Source organism: Choloepus didactylus, chromosome 6, assembly GCF_015220235.1.
Source record: "Choloepus didactylus isolate mChoDid1 chromosome 6, mChoDid1.pri, whole genome shotgun sequence".
Taxonomy (NCBI): Eukaryota; Metazoa; Chordata; class Mammalia; order Pilosa; family Megalonychidae; genus Choloepus; species Choloepus didactylus.
The window spans coordinates 140,866,842-140,893,087 of NC_051312.1; the positions used below are offsets into that span (position 1 = coordinate 140,866,842).

A 26,246-nucleotide genomic window follows, 5' to 3' on the forward strand; every position below is an offset into this window, starting at 1 on the left:
TCTATAAATAAATCCTCTATCAATTTCTGTATCTATTCCTATGTATGTGTATTAAAACTTATGAGTATAGGATGACATCTTTGATTCCAAACCAAGACCACTGAGTTTATTCTAAACCCCCTTTTCATATTTGTTAAAAAAAACTGGATTTTTATTATTAACAAGGGTTTAAAATATATGTACTAACCTGCTCAATATATTTGCAATATTATTAATTATTTGCACTATTCTAGTAAAGTACTTTCAAAATTGCTAACCCATACCTCTGTAAAATAAATTTAATAACAAGAATATACTATTTGTATATTCTTTTTGCATTAACCTCAGAGTATATGGCAATCTAATGTTTTCCAGGTTACCTTGCTCAGTTATTTTCCTCTTTTATTTTCATTGTGGTTATGTATTTGTAATACAGATGATTTTATTGTTACTGTTGGTATTTAATTTTGGGTTTTCCAACATTTTAGTTGACTTTACTTATTCATATTTTTGAACATATGAAACTTAAGATGGTTGTGATGTCAGAACTACACAGAGAGGAATATTCAGATGTATATCTACTTTCTAATCCAATTTTTCTCCTCATTTTCACCTATTCCATGTGGTAAACAACCTCATTAATTTCTGGTATATCTTTTCTGTGATCTTTGGAAAATAAATAAATAAATAAATAAATATAGATAGATAGATAGAGAAACAGATATTTAATTTTCAGTTTTTTCACATGTGAAATGTAGCATACTATAGACACTATTTTATTGAGATATAGATCACATACCATAAAATTTACACTTTTAAAGTGCACAAATCAGTGCATATTAGTATATTTTCAAGATTGTGGAAACATCATCGCAATCTAGGCAAAATATTCTCTTAACTCCATTAAGGAACCCTGGACTCATTATTAGTCCTTCCTCACTTTCCTGTTTCCCCAGCTCCTTAAAACAACAATTTCTATTTTGTAAATTTAATTTGAATGGAATCACACATTGTGTGGTTTTATTTCTTTCACTTAGCATAATAATTTCAAGTTCATCTGCATTTTAGCTTGTATCAGGATTCATTCCTTATTATGGCCAAATACATACTTCTTTTTTTTTAGTTATAGTACATTTGGTTTATTCATTAATCAGTTGATGGACAATTTTTTTCCACTATTTTAGCTATTATATGTGATATAATAATAAATGAGCATACAATTTTTTGTGTGAACACATATTTTTAATTTTCTTGAGTATATACCTAGGTGTGAAATTGCTGGGTCATGTGGTAACTCTATATTTGGCTTTCTATGGGACTGCCAAAATGATTTCCAAAGTGTCTTCACAATTTACATTCCCATCAGCAATATTTAATTGCTGCTTGTGTAATTGCATTGGCTAAGAATTCTAGTACAGTGAATAGTAATAGGGTTAGTGGCACCTAGCCTTCTCCCTGATCTTAAAAGTAATGCATCTAATGTTTCCCCCTTAAGAGACTGGCTTTAAGATGAATACATATTTATTTTTTCATATTAATAAAGTATCCATCAATACTATCAATTTCTATATTCTTGAGTTCTTTTTTAAATCATGAATAGGTTTGAATTTTGCCAAGTCTTTTCAAAATCTATAACCAGAATTGTATCCTTAGATCCAATAATATGAGCTATAATATTAATAATTTTATAATATTAATTATTAATAATATTAATAATTTTATATTACTAATAAAATATGCTAATATTATAATAATTAGTATAATAATAATAATTTTCTAACATGGAACCAATCTTGAATTTTTAGAATGAATCCCATATTGTCATGCTGTGTAATTTTCTAACTATGGCGTGAGGTTCTATTTGCTAATATAATAGTTAATATTTTTTCACTGATATCCATAAGTGATAGTGATCCATAGTTTTGGTTTTTGGTACTATTTTTATAGGATTTATGTATCAATGCTACCATTGTTTTGAAAAGGAATTAGAAAATTTTACTTCATTTTCAAAATATGGACAAATTTATAGAGTGGGACTAACTGCAATATGAAGGCTTTGTAGAATTCCCCTGAAAGTTGGTCTGCTTATGCTTTCTATCTCTAATGATAGTTTGCACCTCCCTAAGGAATTACTGATTCTTATTTCCCTAAGAAAATTTTCATCTCTGCTTTTAAATATAATTTCACAGATCCTACAAGAAGACTGTTAATTTTTATATTGTTTAATGTTTATTACCTTATAATTTATAGTGTTTAATACAGTTCATATATATCAATCTTTCATTTCTGTTAAGTATTTATTGATCTGATTTTTCCTTTGAAAACATTAAAGGTGCCTAATAAATTTTGATGTGTAGTACAGTATTAGTGTTCCTATAATTTTTAGATTTACAATTTCAGTTGTATTTCCCCTTTTCCAGAAGTAGTTTAATAGAAGATTTTCAGAACTTCAGATGGAACAGTCTTTTTTATTTCGATCAGATAGAGGAATCAGAAAGAGTTTTCCAGTTCCTAAAATGTGGAAACATCTTTGGAATTGGGTAATGGACAGAGGCTGGAAAAATCATAGGGTACTTCATAGAAATTGTTTAGAAAGCTTTGAAGAGACTGTTGGCAGAAATATGGATGCCAAAGGTAATTCCAATGACTTCTTAGAAGGAAACGAATGTGATTTATTACATTGATGCTATCTTGACAGCTATGTAGGACAAGCAAGTAGTGGCTAGTATATTGAAAGCAATGGCAAGACACATGCATTTCAGAGAATGGGATGTGAACCTACAATTCAGGAACCTGGTTCAGATTCAGGAACCTTCCACTTCAGTTAACTTTTTTAAGTGTCCTGTGTTGTGTGGAATTCTGGACCATCTCATCCAAAGTAAAAGACAAATTGCTTCATCATGCATCCTCTAACACAAAGAGGGTTGTGATACTTGACAGATTTTAGAGTTGCAAAGGCAACCTAGTCCATTCTCAGGAATACAGCTCTCAACCATATGCTAGGTTACATGGAGTCTACCAACTTGGAGTGCAGCTCATAGTAGGAAAGGGCTTTATAGCAGGCAGATTTGTAGTCCTGCACTTGGGCCATATGATCTGGCAGACTTTATGCCATTGGAGTTGATAGTGATGGGAAAAGTGGCAGTGTGGAGTTCATGGCAAATCCCAGCGAGAGATCTCTCCACCAGGTGCCTGGGGTTCTGAATCAAGGTGATGCCATGCACACTGGAGAGTTATATGCCTTTTTAGAAACAGCTTCTTCAATGTTTGGAGGCCCTGATAGATTTAGAATGTTTAACCATAAAATACCAATTAAGCATACTTCAAGAACTGCCTAATAAGAGATGGGTTCATCAGACCTCCAATTCATAAGTCATAAGGGGGCAAACCAATAGAAACAGTACATTCAAATTCAATCTGAATGAAATGAGAGGTCAACAGTATGTTGCCTAAGTGGGTATCTAAAATCCACATGTCATCCAACACTCTTGCACCAGCACTGCTTCCCCCATTGGTACCTTTGACCATATCTTTGTTCCTCAATGGCCAACTGAAGGAGGAGGAACTATCCTGAGTCAAGCTTATGGATTGGTCTTTAAAGTGGGTCACGGTGGCATGGAGCGCTGTACCCCAGAAAAACATGTTCGTTTTTTCTTTTTTTTCTAGTTTACAGGCCCTTATTAAGCCACTGCTGCAGTCTATGACTGCTTCATTCCCCCTTTCAACCATAGAAAGTTTTATTCCAATTATTTGCTTTGCTTTGGGTCATTAAAGAGATGGCAGAATTACATACACATATGCATAAATGCACACACATATATGCATATACAAGGAAAGAAGCTCCAAGGAGCGGCCAGAAGCTGAACATCCATAGAACCCATAAGAAGAAGGAGAAGCCAGGAGAGACTGCCATATACATTGCCATGTGACAGAAAATACAAGGATGGAGATTCGCCAACAGCCTGCCCCAGAATACCAAAGTCTCCTGGGAGAAAACATTGCTTTGAAGACAGCTTGATTTTGGACTTCTCCTAGCCTTAAAACCATTAGACAATAAATTCCCATTATTTAAGCCAACCCATGGTATGATATTTTTTTTAGCAGCCAAAAAATTGAAACAGTGTTTGGTCCCATAAAGTAGGGTGATGCTATCATAAATACCTAAAATGTGGAAACAACTTTGGAATTGGGTAATGGACGAGGCTGGAAAAATCATAAGGTACTTCACAGAAGCTGTTTAGAATGCTTTGAAGAGACTGTTGGTAGAAATACAGATGCCAAATGTACTTCCAATGACTCCTTAAAAGGAAACAAATGTGTTATTAGAAACTGCAGGAAAGGCTATCCCTGTTTTAAAGTGACAGAAACTTGGCAAAATTGAGTTTGATGTTGGATGGAAGGTAGAACTTGAAATCAGTGAACTTGAATGTTCAGCTGAGGAGATTTCCAAGCTAAGTGTGGAAGATGCAGCCTGGTATCTCCTTGCAGCTTATATTAAAACGTGAGAGGAAAGGGATAAGCTGAGAAATGAAATCTTGAGCACAGGACCATAAAGTGATGGTTTGGAAAATTCTGAGCTGATCCAGATAGTGAGCTCTAAAATTAGAGCCAGAAGCAGTTCTATCCAGGACTTCCCTGAGCTCTAGAAAGCAAATCCCCAGAGAATAGGGCTCCATGTGAGAGTTTAACTGAACGTGGTTCCAGTCAGCCATTTCAGTAGAATCAGGATTGGTGTTACAATTATGCAGGAAAGATCTGTGGAAATCCTGCTATCTGATGGTTTGGAACCCTGTGAAATGCATGCCAAGCCAACAAAGTTGTTGCAATATTTCTATGAGTGGAATCACTGCCAGCCTGGACTGAAAGAGAAGGGACAAATTGAGAGAAGAATGACTTCATGGGCAGAATCATGGAAGCCGAGGAATGTACATGTCACAGCCCAAGGGAGCTTTGCCAGTCAAAAGACCAAAGAAGAGGCCAAGCATTTTCTGAAACATAAACTTGATTTGGGGCTTTACTCACAGAGGCAGAAATTAGCAGAAATCAAATGTTTTTTTTCTCACTGGGTGGGTACTGCTTTCACAGGGAAGTTGGCCAAGTGATTGAAAGAGGACAGCAAGCCAGTTACAAGGGTTAAGGACAAAGATGTTCCTAAGGGTGGGAGAGCATCCTGTGACATGGGGGTGGTGCAGGAAGGAAAGAATTATAAGATGGGGCTTTGTAAATAACCACAAGAGTGATAACACTTGGGGGCCACAAAGCAGGTAGACTAGATTAACATTCTTGCTCTTTCATGAGACCAAGAGTTTCTCACCTCCTGCTTACTTCCTGTTTAAAGTTAAAATTTACCCTTTTTCTCTTTACTGGCTTACAAAGATGATAGGTTAAACATTAGCTGCCTAGGTCATGCAGACTGCAGAGCACCAAGGTCCACAGGCCTGTTTTGTTCAGGCCAGGGGCTGCCACAGTACAGAAGAGATCTCTTTAGGCCAAGAGAGTGGGCACACCCATGTGTGTGGAAAGGTCAGGTTCACCCCTGCATTTAAAGTGGGCAGGCCCTCTGCCTTGGCACTTGGAGGGGTGGGCCTTGTGCCTCATTTCTCATGGAGAATGCTGCTACCCCAATGCTCTGAGATGGTGGGGCCTGTGTCCCAGCATTCAGAAAGAGTCTGACTGCCACCTTAATACTCAGAGTGGGTGGGTCCTATGTTGGGGCATTTTTTGAGAACCTGGTAGCCACCCCTATGCTCAGAGAGAGTGAGGCCTGTGTCCTGGCAGTCACAGAATTCCTGCCCATTATCCTGGTACTTCAAGAAGTTGGGGCCTTTGCCCAAATATTCAAGGATGGCATGACCACTGCACAAGAATTTGGAAGGGGTGGGGCTTGAAGGGATAGAGTCACCACTCAATTAGTCTGGAAAGTCAAAACCTCAATCCATATATGACTCTCAGACACTGAAATCTAATGGAGATTGTCCTGCTGGGTTTTGGAATTGTTTGGGACCCCAGACCCTGTTTCCTGACGATTTCTCCCTTCTGGAACAGAGATGTTTATCCTATGCCTATCTCTCCATTGTATATTGGAAACAAATAACTCTGATTTCTAGATTTAACAAGTTTACAGACAAGAGTGAATTTTGCCTCAGGATAGATCACACTCATACTGATTTTGATGTGACTTTATATTTAGAATTGTTACTGAAATGACTTAAGGATTTTGGGATGTTGTGATGGCATGAATGTATTTTGCATGTGCAAATAACATGGTGTTTGTGGGGTGTTGAGTGTGAACTGTGCTGGCTTGCAGCTCTGTTCCACAGAGAAACATCTTCGTCTATTCCTGTGGGTGTGAACTCCTGTATTTAGGGCCTTACTTCACTTAAGGTGTGGACCAGATGAACCAGGTTGGATCCTCATCCTATTAATAAAGTCCTTATAAAGAAGGTCTCACAGAGGAAGCCGGAAGGAGCAACCAGAAGCTGAACGTTAATGGAAACCATAATAGGAAGAAGCCAGGAGAGGCTGCCATGTGCATTCCCATGTGTCAGAAAAGCCAAAGACCAAGGATAGCTGGTAATCAGCCTCATATGCCACAGTCTTACAGAAGAAAGCATTGCCTTGATGACACCTTGATTTTGGACTTCAACTAGCCTCAAAACTATGAACCAAGAAATTCACGTTGTTTAACCCATTTCATAGGATGGTATTTGATTTTGCAGCTAGAAACCTCTAACATGGTAAAGGTGAAAATATATTCAAAGATGTCCTGGAGAGGCAATAGAGATGGAACCTTTTCCTAATAGATGGTATGGTTTATGTGATACCTGGTTATTCATTTTGTGTAGTAGAAGATGTGACCTGATATAAGAATCTACAAATTCCTGGAAATGGACAATAGAATGGTCAGCTGGCCAGGGTCTGGAAACAAAAGAATTGAAATAGCAATGACATGTGGTATCTGATAGGCACATGTGGGTGGACATAAGTGTATGCATAAATTCTAAAGATTTATCTTCACCTGTTAAAACCCACCAGAAAGTAATCATCATAAAAGAGGCATTGAAAACCAAGTGGATAAAATGGCTTAGCCAGATGTCAATTATCAGTCTTCATCACCAGCCATGCAGAACTGGTACAATGTGCACATGAATGATGTTTTCATGGTGGCAGAGATGGAGGCTACCCATGGCTACAGCAGCATGGACTGTCTCTTTCCTAGGGTGATACATCTACAGCTGCCTCTGAAAGTCCAAAATGCCAGCAGCTGAGACCAACACTAAAGGCCTGATGTGGCATTAACCCTCCAGGGTCCATCCAACTACTTGGTAAGAATTATACCACAACATAAGAATGGGCCAAGATCAGCAGCCTCGGACACCCTCAGTCTTCTTCATTGTTGTGAACAGGGCACAAGGGGCTGTCTTGGCCCCACTTTGGGAGATGGTGCAGTCCCTGGCCCAATGCCCATGCTGGTGGCACTTGGGGCAAGGCCCCTGTGGGCCGCAAGGTTGAGGGTTGTCTTGAGGTTTCTGCCATTTTCTCTGCCAGTGACCTCTGACCCACAGTTGAAGCCAGGCTCATGATGCTTGGAGCCATGATGTGGGTGACCTCGAGGGGGCAGGGTGCCTTTAACAGTGACTGCAGTTAAGGATTTTCCAAGTGTAGAAAGCCACCCTACAGATCACATTTGCTCTCTCTGTCTCCAGTCAACAAACACAAACAGTTACATATGGAGAGAACAAGGCAGCTAAAGCTAAAAGAAACAGATATCCACCACTTCTGAGCAATGGCAATAACTGAAGAATCTGAAAAGGAACTAAGAATCTTGATAAAGTTCAAGAGACTATTGGACCTCTAGTGAAAAATGATGATGAGGAGGAAACAGAGGTGAAATTAAAGGAATATGGTCTCCTGCTCCTGATGCTGGAGGAGTTTCTGGCCATAGAGAAATGTGGAAACAGCAAATTGTGGAAACAGCAAATTGCACAGGTTGAACAGCTCAAAAAGGGTGCATTTCGAGAAAATTGATCAGAGAAACTCCAGGATGAAATAGAAGAAGATGTAAGAAGGCATGACCTGACTGCACTTGTCAAGAAAGAATATGAACATAACAAGAGACTGCAAGAATTTAAGCATCACATTAACAGGCAGAGGATGACCCAATCAAAGATAAAAGAAAACCGGCAGCAAGTTGTGCCCAAAAATATTATGATGATTATAGAGTTCAGCTTCATGCAAAAATGATGAGAATGAGGACTCAGGAAGAAATGATATTTAAGAAACCTTTTGAAGAAGGTAGACACATTCAGAAGCAAAGATTAAGGGACCTAAGAAATTATGCTAAAGAAAAGAGAGATAAACAAAAGAGACAGCACCAGAATGAAATGACTCAATGGAGAACTACTACAAATACCAGTTTTCAGTTTGCAGAAAGCATATCACAGGGACATCAAGAGCTCAATGCCAAAGAGAAATCCCACGCCCAAACTTTACATAAGGTGAAAAGGGAGCTGAGATCTAAGATGGAGAAGGAAATTCAGCAACTGCAGCATATGATAACACAGAATGATGATGATGCTTTCTTTCCATAATTGGAAGCTACACGCTTCAGATCTTGGCTTCAGCTGGCTTCCTTTAAGTGCAGTAAAAATTACTTCCTACAAGGCCAGACTTCATACAGTGAAGTTTTGGGGCTAGAATTGATCCAGGAAACAGTCTACACCAGAAGAATCATTTTAAAATTCCTTATCTATGTATACATTCCAGTACTTTATGAAAGAATTTTTAAATAAAAATTGTTTTCTTGGAAAAAAAAAAGAATAGGTCCAGGACACTACTTCAAAGTGATGGGTTTGATGGGTTTTTAAGTGTGAACCTATGACAAGGGACAAACTGGTTGTATTAATACTACATGATCCAGAAGCATCTTAGGCCAGCCTGAAGGCCCCCATTCATCCAAGCACCTGTCCTACTGAGCCTCTCTGAGAATCTTGTTATGCTGCCCCTTTCATACATCCTAGGGGTGGTAGCTATTTTCTACATTGATTAGTTTTTACATATTATCACCATAAGTTTTTGTTATTTCCACCTTGAAACATCTTTATAATTCTGTATTTAAAATCCTCAGAATGAAATTCACAGTATGCTATTCATTTTTTCTGACTGGACTTTGATGACGGGACCACAGTTTAAATCATTTGTGTGGGAATAACTTGCCCATCTCATAAAACAGAGCCCTGTCTAATGAGCACATGTCAACACTTCATGACACTGATTAGTTCAGACATAGTTTCTTGAATATAGTTTCTTCTTGTCTTTTCTGCTAAAATAATAAAAAAAAAAAAAGACTTAGCTTTCTCCCTGAAATTATTGAGTTTAGATGATTAAATGTAGGAAGTCATGTGGTTCTCTTATCACTATATACAGGAGAAACTATCTGAGATCAAGTCTGATGAAATCAAGTAGATAAAAAAGTGGGAAATGAGACAGAAACCCCATGCCATGACTTGGCCCTTTCCAGCCACACATGAAGCCATGTACATCCTTGAATTACCAGATTTACATCTTTTTGGTGTAGGCTGATATGGCTAGGTTGGATTTCTCTCACTTAAAATGAAAGAGGTGAAATCACCTTGTACAAAAAAAGCATGATAGCATATACTATATAACTCTGTGTAGTGTCAGAATTAAAGAAAGCAATTTTGTATTCAGAGAGACCTAACTATGAATCTTTCTCTGTAACTTGGTGATTAATGGTTAAAGTATGCATAATATTGTTACCTAAATCACTGTCAGATGTGCACGAAAACCAATCTATGACACCTGGGTTTCAAAGAAAAAGTGAGCTCTTTTTTTACAGAGTGCTGTGTAAGGAAACAGGAGACAAAAGCCTCAGAATTGTCTCCCGGAGTCAAAAAGGTTTAAAGATTTTATGGAATTTAGACAAAGTGATGTGGAGATGGTGACAGTGACAAATATTGATTGGCTAAATTACATTTAAAGTTAAAATCTTGCAATCAGTAATTAAGATCTACAGGGAGACAGAGGCTTTCTCAAGGACCCAATGGAGGGGTTCCAAAGGGAAATAGACTAATTAGGACAACAGCAGCTACATGTTTACAATGTCATGATAAAAGAAATCAATTTTGTATTCAAAGAGACTGAAGTTTGAGTCTTTCTCTGCCACTAGCTGTTTTGACCTTGAAACAGTCATTGTTTCCTCTCAGCTTTGGGTTTTTTATAGGTGAGACAGGTATGCCTCATTCAGAGGGCAGTTGTGAGACTGAGATTGTAACCCAGAAGTTAGGATATAAGGACTGATTATGACTACTGAATCATTATACAGATATTCCTTTTTACTTTCTGGTATATTAGAGTAGACAAAGGGAACTGTTGTAGACAAACCTGAACTGTTATCCAGCTGCCTTGATCTCTGAGAATGATTGTATAGCATTTATCTTGTGCCCCTGAGATTGTAAAAACCTTCACTTACACCCATTTATCCAGTTTTTGAACTTTAAAGTCTTATGATCACTAAAGACAGCCCCTAATGTTTATTAATGAAAGGTCCTGGGTCAGTCTAGAACTAACTTACCCCAAGTCCAAAGTTAGCTTGATAACCGAAGCTGGATCTAACCAAATGGTCCTGCCTGACATGCACAGGAGCTTAGACTTTAAGCTACAAGTCACCAACACCTCACTATAATACTAAAAATCATGCCCATCATCATATTAAGGCCACCATTTTCTTACATATGTTCTGTGACTAAGCATCTAATCAATTTGTGCATGCTCAATAACTAGATCACTTCTCATTACATCATCAGGGACCACTGTATTCATTATCCTAAAACCTGCCCATCTTTTGATACTATCAAACTATCAGAAATATTGCAGTTTGGGGATACAGATTTTGGACCAATAGGCTAGCTGTTTTCCTGCTTCACACCTAGCAATAAACTCTGATCCTAGGAGCAGAGCCTGTATCTCATTCATGTTTGTCTTCACCATACTTCATAGCCAAATGCTCAAAACTAGTCATGGAATCAAATGACTCAGTAAATAACATAAATAGAGGACAATTTTCAGGATTTTAGGCTTCATGTACAATCCACTCTGAGTAGAATGGTACTGCTCCACACATGGGAGCTTTAATCTCTGGTCGTTAGGACAGTGTTGTCTTAGTGTGCTTCAATGTCACCTCAGAAGTGCAGCCAGAGGACTCTAGTGAACAATGAGAGGCTTCTCCTAGACACCTTGTCTCTATTCCTTCCTAAATTTTCTAACACTAAAGAAAAGGGATTAAAAATGGCATTAACTAACAAGGACAGAGGAAACAGCAGATTCAGAACAAAAATTTTGTAAGCAGGAAAGTAAATAAATGAGAACCTTATTTAGCATACTCATAAAAACTGGCATTAAGAAAGAACTGGAAGAAATCAAGATACCACCTGATTTATGCCATTCTATCTCTCCTTCGCTCAGAATTTAGTGGTACAAAGAGCCTTTGGAAGTATTGGTGAAGGTGGGACAAAACTAGAGGAATGCTTCCAAATCTTTTTAAAAAGTAATTAGATCTTCAGATGTCCTCTGCCACTCCTTGCAGCCAGATGACTACCTCCATTTTAAAACCAAGAAAACAGTAGAGGTTTATTCTTTAAGAAAGTAAAACCCAAAGACTTTAACTTTCGTGATTATGTGCATACTTGAGGGAGGGATTAGCACACTGAAGAAGGGCAATTCAGTGGAAGCTTTACCTAATAAATGTTGATACTCTCAGCCTTCAGTTCAGCTCAGAGTATGCTGAAAGCAGGCTTATATCCTTAAGGCAGACAGGAAGACCATTTTCAGGGTAAATAAACTATCCCACCATACACCCCCATGCATTGCCAACTAAGAATCCCCTCTCTTAGTGAGGCTCAGAGTTCACAAGCCACCCACACTGAGTTGCTAGTCAGCTTTTGAAACCATATCCTAAACGTTAAGTCTGGGCAAGTCTGCTGAGACACTTAAAGAGAACCTCTAATATCAAATAAACAAAATGAGCATTCAAAAATAATTTGAAGAAAACATTAAGAAGGTATTGTAAAAGATGAAATGTATTCTTGAACATTAAAAATGATAGCAAAAAATAATAATAATCAATAAAAGTCCTAGATTACAAAGTTGAGATTATTTCCTCAAGAGGCAGTTAATGCAAGTAAAATAAAAGAAAATAAAGTGCAAAAAGAAGAAAAGTCTGAATAATGAAAAGTCAGGTCCAACATCTGAATAATGAAAGTTCCAAAAAGGAAACAGAAAATTCAATGAGTATCATAATTTACAAATTTTTAGAAACATTTTTCAGAAGTGAAAGACCAAAGTTTCCAGAATGTATCTAATAAGACTCCTTTCAATGTATGAAAATAGAATAAATCAAAATACATTATGATGAATATTCAGAACAATGGAAACAAACATAAGATTTTAAAAGCTTCTCCAATGTGGCATAGGTTTCCCTAAAAAGTATCCAGGATGAGAAAAGCAATGAGTTTCTCAAGACTGGTTCAATGCCTTCAAAATTTTGAGGAAAAGTGACTTCCAAATCAGTAGTCTATTCTTATGCTAATGACTAATATGTAGCAAGGTACAATAAAGGCAATTTCAGACATGCATGGTCTGTAAAATTTGAATCAGTAAGCCAAGGTAGTAAATGTTGTACAAAAATTCATAAGAAATGAAGAAATAGGAAGAAATATTGACAGAGGACCCCAGAAAAGGAGAGATAAAGAAACTCTATAGTATGATGGTGAAGAAAGGTATCAAGATATCAGATTGCATCTCAGCTATAGGACAAGTGAGCAAGGCCACAGTGAGTCAGAAAACTCAGGGGAAGGACTGTTTAAGAAGATAAAATTGATTAAATACCAGTGACTGAAAGTACTGAGAGGAGATTTATAAAAAATGGGAAAGACATTGGGTGAAATCAGGAAAAATCTGTGGAATAATAAACTAATTAGGGTACAAAAATTAATTCTTGAGGAAAAATTGTGAAGCAAAAGCAATCATACATATAATGAAATAGCTGTGAAAAGCATTTAAACAGACTTAATAATGTAATGCAGGGATATTGCTCTAAACTAATTTGTGATGATTATAGCCATATTGGTAGGAATTGTGAGAGGGGGCAAGAAGAGAAGCTTTGTGTTGTGCCACATTCTCATCTTCCATAGGACTCCAAGCTAGGAAACCATTAATGTCATCCAAATCTGAGATGAACAGAAACTACCAAAACTGTACAGTGAGTGGAAAGTCCAGGCCAGGATTTAAAGGATAAAGATACATCAAGACTTGGAGACTGGATGAAGATGGAGAGCAGAAAGGAGGAGCATAGGATGACAACAAAGTTTGTGGATTAGTTGCCTGGATGGTGGTGAAAGGAAATTAGACGCTGATGGCATTAGGAGTAGCCATAATGAGAACCATAAGAAAATGCTCAATTCCTTTTGGAGTAATTTGAACTTGAAGCATCTGTAAGGCAGGGCAGAGGTCAGGATACATACATAGATGAGAGCTTCTCAAACCTGGTCACTTTTGACTCCCAGGTGACATAAAAAAATGCCTGGGCTTTAAGGTTCAGAAATTTTGATTTTCAGAATTGGGGTGGGACAGTAGTACTGGTATCTAATTGGAAGATTCCAGAGATGATGTGCATTCATTAATATATAAATATAGACAGCTCAGCACTACATGTCATGCCATGGTTTAGAATCTCTGATATATGTGAATATGGAAGAAGAGAAAGGGAGGGGGCTAACACTCATTACACTCTTCTTATGTGCTAGGCATGATCTAAAACTTTATGTGAATTAACTCATTAAAGCCCTACAATAATCCTATGAGACTGCTCTTTTATAAGCCTCTTTATACAGATAAGGATAAAAGATTCAGAGGAATTGTGTAATTTGTCTACAATCTCAGAATTAAGAAGTAGAGAAGGGTACCTTAAATTCAGTCTGGCATAATGGCCCACTCAACCACTTTGTTATATCATTTCATTGAGGTAGAATGCAGAATCATATTTAATACTATAGCAATATTGTAATATTTTGTTCATACAAACCCTTTGGCTTGTAGTAGGACAGTACTAGAAATGGCAAGATTCTGCCCCTAGGTTTTCCTTTCTTTAGAGCTATGCTTAGGATCCAGAAGACTGAGGGGAGAGACCAAGGGGGCCATCAGTCCTTTGCACAGGGGATTAGGGATTCCTCTTGTGATACAGAAAATTAGTAGAAAATTCAGAACCAGTGTATCTAATCATTTGTTTATGTCACAGGATGTAAGCACAGGCTCAGTAATTTCTACTCTCAAGGTATTCACTGAACTTGGGAGGAAATCATGTGGGAAAGGATAATTTTTTACACTTCTAATCAATTTCTCCAGAAGTACAGGACATTGAAGTACATTGTCATTCCATTCACTTGAATATTTTGGAAGCCCATTGTTCTGGTTTGCTAATGCTGCCATTTATGCAAAATACCAGAAATGGATTGGCTTTTATAAAGGGGGTGTTCTGGTTTGCTAATGCTGCCTTTTTGCAAAACACCAGAAATGGATTGGCTTTTTTTTTTTTTTTTTTTTTTTTCCCTTCTGCACAGAAGTTTATTCATTCATTAATTCAACAAACCTTTACTGAGCGCCTCCTAAATACCAAGTACTGTACAGGCGCTAGATGCAAAACGTGAATGTGACGAAACCCCTTCCCTCAAGAAGCATCCAAGCTGGAAGGAGATTAAGACTACTTGGTCAATGATAATTACAATATAAAGTGGTCAATGCTGTTATAAAGGAATGTGGAAAGCATAGTGATGGCTCAAATGAGGGAAGTTTCAAGTCAATTGAGGACGACTTCACAGAAGAGGAGAAACTTGAATGAATTAATATTTTTTTGTTCCTTGGATGATTTTAATTTCTTTTAAAATTTATTACTTTTGTAAAATGAGGTAATATATTCCTATAACACAAAATTCAAAGGGAATAATAAAGCACAGGTAATTCTTCTTGCTGCCTTGACTGTTTTCTGCTGGCAAACATGATTCAAAGATAGCAGCATTAAGTCTCTGGTCCAGGGACAATGTGAAGTAGTAGTTGCAGTGGTGGATTGACTATATTCATTTTTCCATTGCCCATGCATTGGTCTCTGGTTGTCAAGAGGAAGTTATGGGGGCTGCAGAAACCACATCTCACTGTCTCCCCAGTTGTGTGCTAGTGACAGCAACTACTGATTCCAGTTTGCAGATCCTTGGGTTCCAATTATGGCAGTTTATTTTTCATCCATTCAACAAATACTCCTAAGCCCCTGTTAATATGCCAGTCACTGTTCCAGGTGCTGAGAATATGTCAGTAAACAAACAGCCCCAAATCACTTCCCTGATGGAGCTTACATTCTACTGACTTCCATAGTTCCAGGGGAAGCCTCTTGATTCCCCACCTTCTCATGGTAAGAGGTAGTAGCTCTTGTGATCTACGGGTAATGCAATATTCTGGGAGTTATTCTTGGAGGCCCAGCCTAGAGTTCCAGCCCTTCCTATGACCCCCACTGACCTAATTCCCTATATTAAATCCTTTTCTGTCTAAAATAACTGTAATGGTTTTTGTGGATGATGAGGGACCCATGCAGTATATGACCTTCCAATATCTGAGCAGTACAGAACACTTAGGATTTTGTCTGAAGAGGGAGATGGCTATGAATGGGTAACCTATACTGTCTGCCAAGCCCCCTCCCTACCATGCTGAGACAGGTGCGCCTCTTCTGAACTCCATAGCCTTGTGCTTCCTGGGCCACAGCGTTTGTACGAGGACCTCTAGGATATATAGCACTTCCTAACTGAGGGGCTCCTTAGGGACTTTGCAAAGGCTGTAATTGCTTTGATCAGTCTGCATCTGGATGATTTATTCAGCATTTCCCCTTTCTGTTCCTCCTTGGATTTGGTTTTCAATGTATGGTACCTGCAGTGAGACAGAGGGACACGGTGTGACAGGCAGTGTTCTAGGCGTCAGGGATATAACAAACAAGACAGATAAAAACCTTCTCTTGTGGAGCTTGGACTTCCTGTTGGTTTAGTTTTCAGTGAGGTCTCGATTATATTGTAGGCATATGTATAACTGTGCTTGCATGTAAGTTGCAGAAGCTACTACAGATCCAAAGCATTGGGGTTGGGGATGAGGGAAGTCCACCTGATCCTCAGTATCTTCTGTTCATGCTCATCTGCTGAGAGATCCATCATCCCGTATGATCCCTTCCGGATTGGCTTTTATAAAGGAGGTTTATTTGGTTACAAAGTTACAGTCTTAAGGCTATAAACTGTCCAAGGTAAGTCATCAACAATCGGGTACCTTGACTGGAGGATGGCCAATGGTGTCCAGAAAACCTCTGTTAGCTGGGAAGGCATGTGGCCAGCATCTGCTCCAGAGTTCTGGTTTCAAAATGGCTTTCTCCCAGGGCATTCCTCTCTAGGCTGCAGTTCCTCAAAAATGTCACTCTCACTTGTTCTTGGGGCATTTGTCTTCTCTTAGCTTCTCTGGAGCAAGAGTCTGCTTTCAAAGGCCATCTCCAAAATGTCTCTGTAAGCTGCAGCTTCTCTCTCAGCTCCTGTGCATTCTTCAAGTATCCCTCTTGGCTGTAGCAAGCTCACACCTTCTGTTTGAGCTTATATAGTGCTCTAGTAAACTAATCAAGGCCCATACTGAATGGGCAGGGCCACACCTCCATGGAAATTATCTAATCAGTGTTATCATCTACAGTTGGGTGGGTTGCGTCTCCATGGAAACACTCAAAGAATTACAATCTAATCAACACCAGTACTTCTGCCTGCACAAGATTGCATCAAAGATAATAGTGTTTTGGGGGACATAATACATTCAAACTGGTACAGGGCATTTATTTGGTTACAAAGTTATAGTCTTAAGGGCATAAAGTGTCCAAAGTAAGGCATCAACAATAGGGTACCTTCACCAGAGAAAGGCCACTGGTGTCTGGAAAGTCTGTTAACTCAGAAGGCACGTGGCTGGCATCTACTTGCTCCCAGGCTGAGTTTCAAAATGGCATTCCCTAAAATGTCAGCTTTCAACAGTGCTTCAAAATGTGTCTCAGCTGCAGCTATCTGAGGTCCTTCTGTTTGTGAGCTTTTATAGGGCTCCAGTAAACTAATCAAGACCCAGGCTGAATGGGTGGGGCCACAACTCCATGGAAATAATCTAATCAGAGGTATTACCCACAGTTGGGTGGGTCACATCTCCATGGAATCAGTCTAATCCAAAGATTCCAACCTAATCAACACTAATACGTCTGCCCCCACAAGACTGCATTAAAGAACATGGCGTTTTCTGGGGGACATAATACATACAAACTGGCACACCCATATAAGGGTTTATTGTCCTCCTTGTAAATAAAGAGTTCTTTGGGGCAAATTCTCAGTAGAAATTGTGGTGTATTCCCCAGAATACTTCTAGCATGTCAGAGACTGAGGACAGTGCTTATTGCTAAGCCAACTTCATCATCACAGACTTTGTCCTCTTCAGGACAGTGGAGCGGAAGGGCCCTCAAAGCCCAGGGTCAATGAGGTCTCCACGCAAAAGGAATCATCTCTGATCTACAAATTTCCTTCCCAACCCACAATAAATCAAGGATTTTCAAGGAACACTCCAGATCTTACTATGAGATTGAGAGAAGCCTGTGTAATGGGGAGGAAATGCTGAGGCATTAGGAGGTCTACTAGCACTCACCTATGCACAGTGACCCAGAAACTGAGAGGGGGAAAGAGAGAAGAGGGAAGGATGATCTGGGCTCCCAGGCCAGGGGAATCTCCTCAAGAAATCAGGCTCCTGGATGCCCTGTTGTGCATTTTCAGACAACCTTCATCTTGTAAACCAGCAGATCCAAATTTCCCATTGGAGACAAAGCCTGAGGGTACATTGCTAATTTCACCTTTACCCTTGCTTCTATAGCTCATTCCTATAAAGTGAATGGCTGTGGAAAAATGGCTGTTCAGTGAGTTACATTATCCTCAGGAGAATAACAGACCGATCTGAGTTCTAGCTGCCCGTTTTTTCTGTTCTTGGTGATCTATGTGCTAATTGCGGTGGGGAATTTGAGCTTAATTAATCCAATGTGCCTGAATTCTCATATTCACACTCTCATGTACTTTTTCCTCTTCCAAGTGTTCTTCACTGGTCTCTACTATTCATTTGTCTTTACAAACAAAATGCTGATGAGCTTTAATCCATAGAGGAACATCATCTCCCTTGCAGGATGCATGGCTCAGCTGTTTTTCTTCTCCTTTGCCAGTTCTGAGTGCTATGTGCTGACAGTCATGGCCTACGATAGCTACATGGCCATCTGTAGACCCCTGCTGTACACTGTCACCATGTCTCCTCAGGTATGTTCTCTGTTGATGTCTCCTTCATATGTGATGGGGTTTGCTGGTGCAATGGCTCACACAGGGTGCATGATCAGGCTGACATTTTGTGATTCCAACATAATCAACCACTACATGTGTGACATCTTCCCCCTGCTCCAGCTCTCATGCTCCAGTTCTCCAGCATCTATGCCAATGAGCTTGTGGTTTCCATTTGTGTGGCCACAGTTGTCATAGTATTAAGCCTCATTATCTTTATTTTGTATGCTTTGTTTCTTTTCAGTATCCTTTAGATAGCATCAGTTAAGGGCTGGTCCAAAGCCTTTAGCACCTGAGCTTCCACTTACTAGCTGTTGGTCTTTTCTATGAATTTGGGCTGCTTGTTTATGCTAAGCCATCATCTGCTGGGTCTTGGGAAATAGGGTAAAGTTTCTCAGTGCTACATAACAAAATGGTAAACCCATGGTGAAACCCCCTATCTATAACCTTAGTAACAAGGATATCAAACATTCTCTGAAGAAAACCCTGAAGAGAATAGCAAACAGAGCAGAACCAGCTGTGCTGCCTTGGTGTCTGCCTCTAATGCTGTCTCTCTTTCTCCATTCCTGCTGCTTCTCATCTTCTTCTTCCTATTTTTCTTTTGCATCTCTTCATCTTTCTTTCTAAAGTCAGTTTGGAAGAATTTTCACTCTGTCTTTTCTCACTTTTCATTGAAACCATGAAAACTTTCCTGAACTTCCTGAACTTCAAGGTCATCCTTAGTCACAAAAGGGCCCCAACTCAATCTTTATTCCTTTTATCAGATGGAGATTCTGTCTGATTTTCATTCCTGTTTAAAGGCAATGCTCGTGTGTGTGTGTGTGTGTGTGTGTGTGTGTGTGTGTGTGTATGTGTGTGTCTTTTCCATCCAAGTGGAGTTATAGAGTGGTGTGCTTTCTGACTAGTTCATCTGTTCCTTGCTTTCTCTGAAAGTTACATAGGGCTCTTTCCTCTTTCAATTGTGGCATTACTCATAATTTCATTAACTATAGAAGGAATTGACAACAGTTGGGGACATGGTATAGTAATAATTTTTTTTTAATTTTGAGGGTCAATTTTAGTAATTTTTTTTTCTGGATTTTCAGCTTCACATCTGTAATGGGACTGAATCCCTTGGTTTACCAGGGTTCTTTCTCTTATTTTTAAGGGTATGTGAGGACAGGTGAATATCACTACTCTTTCCTCTTCCTCATATCCCATCAATGATGAAGATTTAGGTAGTTCTTGAAAATGCATGCATTTATTGCATTTTTCAATTTATGCATTGCTCAGGTTTGCTAAAGCTGATGTTCTGCAAAATACCAGAAATGGCCTGGGGATTTATTAGGTTATAAATTTTCAGTTCTAAGGCCATAAAAGTGTCCAAATTAAGGCACCGAGAGGATACCTTCACAGAAGAAAGGCTGATAGCATCCAGAACACCTCTGTCAGTTGAGAAGGCATGTGGCTGGTGTCTGCTGGTCCTTTGCACCCAGGTTCTGGTTTCAAAATGCCTTTCTCAAAATGTCCCTGGGCTTTGGTCTCTCTGAGCTTCTTTCTCAGCCTCTGTGCATCTTTGCTTGTTCTCCCAGGGCATTTCTCTCTAAGCATCTTGGGGTCCTCTCTTAGCTTCTACGGGGCAAACTCTGGGCTTCATCTGCAAACATCTTTCTGTCTGCATCTCCAAGCATCTCCAAACATCTGGGTCTGTGTCAGCTCTTAGCTTCTCCTGGGGGCAAACTCTAGATTGCATGTCTTAGATTCTCTCCAAAATGTCTCTCTCAGCTTCTCTGAGCTCCTTCTCTCCATCAGCTTTCTTAAAGGACTCCAGTAAAGTAATCAAGACCCACTCTGAATGGGCGGGTTCACACCTCCATGGAAATAATATAATCAGAGTTCCCACCCACAACTGGGTGGGTCACATCTCCATGGAGAAAATTTAATCAAAGATCCCACCAAGAAGATTGGATTAAAAGATCATGGCTCTCCTGGGGTCCATAACAGCTTCAAACCAGCACAGGCATTTTCATAAACAGAATTGAAATTTTCATCAATTTCTCCAGGTATCTCTGCAGAACGTGCTATTTTCCATGGAGTATTTTCCTTGTTCTCCACAAATATTCTTTAATTTATAAGGATTTCAATGAAATATGGTACAATGATACTCTTGGTTACAGAACAGAGTGCCGTATGTACTGTTATGTTTGTTTGATTGTCCAGCTATGTAGCAATGACCCTCTTTTGCAAAGGAAAGTTCTGTATGTTCCTTTAAAAAACAATATAAATATTATGATTATAATATTGGCATTTATTAGGATTTATTCTTTTTTTTTTCTTATTCAATTTCTTTGCATCTTTATTTTTTTATCTTCATTTTATTGAGATATATTCACATACCACGCAGTCATACAATACAAATCATACATTCGATTGTTCACAGTACCATTACATAGTTGTACATTCATTACCTAAATCAATCCCTGACACCTTCATTAGCACACACACAAAAATAACAAGAATAATAATTAAAGTGAAAAGAGCAATTGAAGTAAAAAAGAACACTGGGTACCTTTGTCTGTTTGTTTGTTTGTTTCCTTCCCCTATTTTTCTACTGATCCATCCATAAACTAGACAAAGTGGAGTGTGGTCCTTATGGCTTTCCCAATCCCATTGTCACCCCTCATAAGCTACATTTTTATACAATTGTCTTCGAGATTCATGGGTTCCGGGTTGTAGTTTGGTAGTTTCAGGTATAGGATTTATTCTTTTAATTTGCAAACTTGACTTCACCATCTTTTTTCTTGGAAGAAAATTTAAATTTTTGTCAATAATATGTGCCACATTCTTTTTTTTTTTTTTTTTTTTGAATTTTATACCATTTATTAAATAGTTGAGTCAAAGGTAAACATCAATGTACATAACAAATTATAATTAAAATACATAACTAAATATGGAGATCATTTGTTCTTAACTCCAATATCTCCCATTAAAGCAAATGCTGAAAGCTTTATTTAAATGTTGCTGTTCTGGATTGCTAAAACTGCTGTTATGCAAAATACTAGAAATGGATTGGCTTCTATAAAGGGGATTTATTAGGTTACAAATTTACAGTTCTAAGACCATAAAAGTGTCCAAACTAAGGTATCAACAAGAGGATACCTTCACTGAAGACAGGCCAGTGGTGTCCAGAACATCTCTGTCATCTGGGAAGGCATGTGGCTGGTGTCTGCTGGTCCTTTGTTCCTGGGTTCTGGTTTCAAAATGGATTTCTCCAAAATGTCTCTGGGTTTCTGTCTCTCTTAGCTTCTCTCTCTCAGCTCCTGTGCATCCTTGCTTGTTCTTCCAGGGCATTTCTCTTTAAGCTTCTGGGGGTCCTCTCTTAGCTTCTCTGGGACAAACTCTGGGCTTCATCTCTTAGGTTAGCATCTCCAAATGTATTTCTGCCTGCATCTCCAAGCATCTCCAAGCGTCTGGTTCTGTGTGGGCTCTCAGCTTTCTTAAGCACTCCGGTGATCTACTTAAGACCCACCCTGAATGGGTAGAGTAAAACCTTGATGGAAATGATCTAATCAAAAGGTGTCACCCACAGTTGGGTGGGTCACACCTCCATGGAAACAACCTAATCAAAAGATCCCACCCACCCATAATAAGTCTGCTCCTCCCCCCCACAAGATTGCATTAAAGAACATAGTCTTTCCTGGGGTACATAACACTTTCAAACCCACACAGTTGCTAAAGGATATATTTCTGTGCTGGCCCTCTATAAACTTTCTTCCTTCACCTGATTCTGCACTGCCAGGAGCTCTCATGTGCATCCTTTGATTATCCATGCTCCCCTCCCCCCCCCCCCACTGCTCCAGACTTTCTTTTATCAAGGCTATTAAGTCTACAGACCATTCATTGTAATTACTTCAAGTTCAAATTTAAAAGGACTGTATCTCCATTAACAGTATGTCCAAAGCTCCAGCTGAATAACGAATAGATGTAAGTCAGTACTGGCGATGGGATTCTACTCTGAGACATATGCTTTGGGAAAATAACTCCTACAAGTTGGGAATGTGTGTCATTCTCCCCACTCTATGCTTCCTCCTTTTATCTTTTCCCCTTTCTCCCCTCTTTCTTCATCCATTATTAATTGTCCATTTAACAACAGAGAATAGTAACTTTTTTTTTAATCTTCATTTTATTGAGATATATTCACATACCACGCAGTCATACAAAACAAATCGTACTTTCGATTGTTTACAGTACCATTACATAGTTGTACATTCTTCACCTAAATCAATCCTTGACACCTTCATTAGCACACACACAAAAATAACAAGAATAATAATTAAAGTGAAAAAGAACAATTGAAGTAAAAAAGAACACTGGGTACCTTTGTCTGTTTGTTTCCTTCCCCTATTTTTCTACTCATCCATCCATAAACTAGACAAAGTGGAGTGTGGTCCTTATGGCTTTCCCAATCCCATTGTCACCCCTCATAAGCTACATTTTTATACAACTGTCTTCGAGATTCATGGGTTCTGGGTTGTAGTTTGATAGTTTCAGGTATCCACCACCAGCTACCCCAATTCTTTGGAACCTAAAAAGAGTCGTCTAAAGTGTGCGTAAGAGTGCCCACCAGAGTGACCTCTCAACTCCTTTTGGATATGTGCCACATTCTTTACAAATACTACTAAAAGATAAATCTCCTTACTGTGTTTTCCAGATAAGGAAATGGTTATGTGAGTTGACTGAGGTCACACAGCAGAACCAACCAAAGGAATGGAACGAAAGTAAAGGAGATTGTGACAGAAGGGGAGAAATTCTGGGGAGTTGTTTCAGAAAGACCCTGAACTTGAAGGTTGTCATGTAATGATGCCCTCAATAAAAATGACTGTAGCAGAAAAGTGTACAGGCTTTGTTCCAAATTCCAAATATGCACATAAACTCAGGGACTCATAGTGGGTCAATTAGGATCAGCTACTGAGGAAGATTTAATTAGTATCTTTTTAAATAGTGTTCATTTCTTCAGATGGTGAGGTGAGGAATTTGGGGATAAGCCTCCCTGGTGAGGCTGGTCACAATTTTTATAGAATTATGTGTAATTTAAAAAACCTATTATATATTATGCTATAATATTATATTTTGTTGAAATAAAAGATTAGAGTTATGCATAACAAAGAGAAACAGTAGAAAATAGGGCTCTGCTGGGTGTGACACCCAGAACATAATCTGTCCACTATTCCTTTCAATAAGACTAGGGAAAGATACACCTCACAAGATTTATCTGTCAGGGGACCTGGTTAAGTATGTTATAATTTGTATTTATCAGAGGTATCATGGGTTTTATAAAGTAGACAACATTGATGTATGAAAATAGCCTTAGAATATAATGCCAGTTAAGACCATTATTTAAATCTAATTACAATTATTTCTATTAAAGCAAATCATCATATATTTATACATACTGTAATATTTATCTTACCCTCATAATTGTTTTTCAAATCTTAATACCCAATCAGAATCTGAATGCATAGTATCTACTTCTATCATTCTTTTGGCTATGCCTATTAAATTGCATGGTTAAAGAGCTCAAAATTCATTAGCTTGAATTTTGTTCTAAAGCACATATTTTTAAATTTCACATTTTAATAAAGTCACAAATAAGACATGCATCATCAATTTCTATAAATTCTTGGTACTTAATTGAAAACTTCATGTGAATTGCAACACAGCACATATCTTGTGATCTGAGTATACATCATAATCACTAGAACTCCTAGATGGAGTGTAAATCAGCAAAAAACCTGCCTCAGTCTGTGAAGTCAACAGGTATATTTCACAGTTTGAACTTATATTCCTGCACTGACTTAATAAATCTAAAAACTTTAATTGTTTAAATTAAACTCACATTTTATAATAATTATAACTAATATTGTTCAAATTCAAAACTCATTCTTTGAGGTTAATAAAATAAGAAAATTATATGTAAAATAATTTAGAATTTATAAACATTTATAACTATTAAATTTTTTGAAGTTTTGAATTCATAATTCCTTTAAGGTGAATTCCTTAAAGAAATGGACATTTTCTTATACATCTTTCTTACCTCCTTGCTATATTATAAATACTCCATAAATAATTTACATTGGAAAAACTTTATTTTACTTAAATTCAGTCCCATATTAACATCTGTCAAATTCATATAAAACATTATTTACATAAAAGCTTGATTCCATTAATTATAATTTTAAGTAGATTACATAAATTCACTTAAAAGAGTGTAACCTTTCCTTAACTTTTAGGGAAAACATGAAGTTAGATATCTCAAAAACCTATTCCATTGGTCCTTATGGAGTGGTGCCTGTCCAGTCAGGTTTGTCAAGGTAAAGTTGGCGCTTTGGTCTGATCACTCTGGCAGACTGTCACCCAGAAAAGTTTCCAGCTATCACAGGCACATACAGATGGGTGCAGCAGCCATTGTGGGCAAGTGCCCATGGGACTGCTGAGGGGCCAAGGAGCACAGTGTGCACCCTTAGTTGCTGCAGTCACTGCTCCAAGCAGAAGTTCCAATCTCAGTCTCCTATATCAAGCACTTCTATTTCTATCCAAGGTATACTTTTAGTGACATGTAAACTAGTTTCAGTGGGACTGCTAAAATACTGCATAAAATTTCTGTATATTAGGGTTCTTTATCATCAAATATTTGAAATTAAAAAGTAAAATTTGGTACCAAACTGGTTCAACATTGAATTTGCAAATGATGGATAATGCTTTCACATTATTTAAGTATCATCTCATATTTAAATATCATCTCAATGGTTTAAAATTTTGGATGGTTTTCAAAATTATTTTGAACTAAATTATTTACTTTTGCATTCAACTATTTAGTGTTGGTGGATTTTAAAATGTTGTGGTTAAAATATTAAGAACTTACACCAGTCACTATCTAATTCCAAAACCTTGAAAAATTTGGTCCAGAAGCAAGTACAGATTTTCATTAAGAATTATGACAATTGGATCTTCCAGGGAAGATGGTGCAGTAGTGAGCTTCAGGACTCACTCATTCTCCAAAACAGCTAGTGGACAGGCAAGAACCAGTTGAAACAACTGTTTCTGGGACTCTGAAGCAGCATCCAGGAAAGTGCAGGAGGAAGAGGGTGAGAAACTGTGGTAAAGAAATGTGAGTAGCTTACTCCATCGTGGTAGCTGGCCACATTCCCCATTCTCGACGCAGGCCCCTCTGGGTCAAGTCACTGGCTGGCTGCTGCACATGGAGAGGGATGTAGAAGTCCCCTGACACAAGAACAGGGAGGATATGGCTAAGCACTGATCAAGGCTTTTGATTGGCAAATTTGGTTCACTGGATTGGGGTGTAAGCTGCTGTTTCAGGCTGCTCTGGGCAGGGAAAGCCATGGCCATTGTTCCAACCCAGCTGCAACAGAGGGGAGAAGGTGGTGAAGCTTTAAAGATGCAGGGCCTCCTCAGGGCTGTGGGGAACAGTCTGCTGAAGAGTGCCATCTGCTTGGAAATCCAGGAAAGTACAGCTTCGGGGAGTCAGCAAAAGGCTTCGGCATCTTTCCTAACCCTCTCCCCAGGGTTCTTTAGAGCTGGTGTGTGCCTTCTTTGTGGGACCCCAAACCTGTTGTGTCAGGGAAATACTGATTTGTGAAAGTTCTCTCTGGGATGACTGTCCTACCATAATTTGCCCTCCAGTCACAAGCAGGTATAGGTAATGAAAGGAGAGTAAAAATATTTACATAGAGAGAGGCAAAATAAAACAAATAGAACAGATCAAGATTCCCAGAGAAGTAACAGAGGAAAGGAAGCTTACTCCTGGTGATGAAACAGTTGCACAAATAGTAAAAA

At 38.4% G+C, this 26,246-nt stretch overlaps 1 pseudogene; it reads left to right on the forward strand.

Annotated features, from left to right (window-relative positions):
* The first annotated feature begins 7,329 nt into the window (after positions 1–7,329).
* Positions 7,330–18,681, forward strand: LOC119537353 (annotated as a pseudogene).
* Positions 18,682–26,246: the final 7,565 nt, after the last annotated feature.